Raw genomic sequence first — 214 nt, forward strand, 5'->3', positions numbered from 1 at the left:
GCCGCATCTCGGGCAGGTTTATCCACAATTACACAAGTAAGAGGGAAACGTAGACCAAGCCGTGTCCTCCCCCAGCTCAGCCAGCTGATATTAATGGCCTCGGGGCAAGAGACAGACACGTATAAACCCGCTCCCATGTCGATCACACGCCGAGGGCAGCACCTTATCTCGCCTTCACCTCATCCCCTTGCCCTTCCCGGTCCCTCCTCGAACC

At 57.5% G+C, this 214-nt stretch overlaps 1 protein-coding gene across 1 annotated transcript in view; it reads right to left on the bottom strand.

Moving 5' to 3' along the window:
- The window catches only part of CACNA1D (calcium voltage-gated channel subunit alpha1 D), a 209,412-nt gene that overhangs the window by 207,917 nt on the left and 1,281 nt on the right, over positions 1 to 214 (bottom strand). The window lies entirely within an intron of this gene.

The sequence above is a fragment of the Aptenodytes forsteri genome, unplaced genomic scaffold (assembly GCF_000699145.1).
Source record: "Aptenodytes forsteri isolate BGI_AS27 unplaced genomic scaffold, ASM69914v1 Scaffold53, whole genome shotgun sequence".
In the NCBI taxonomy this organism is placed as follows: domain Eukaryota; kingdom Metazoa; phylum Chordata; class Aves; order Sphenisciformes; family Spheniscidae; genus Aptenodytes; species Aptenodytes forsteri.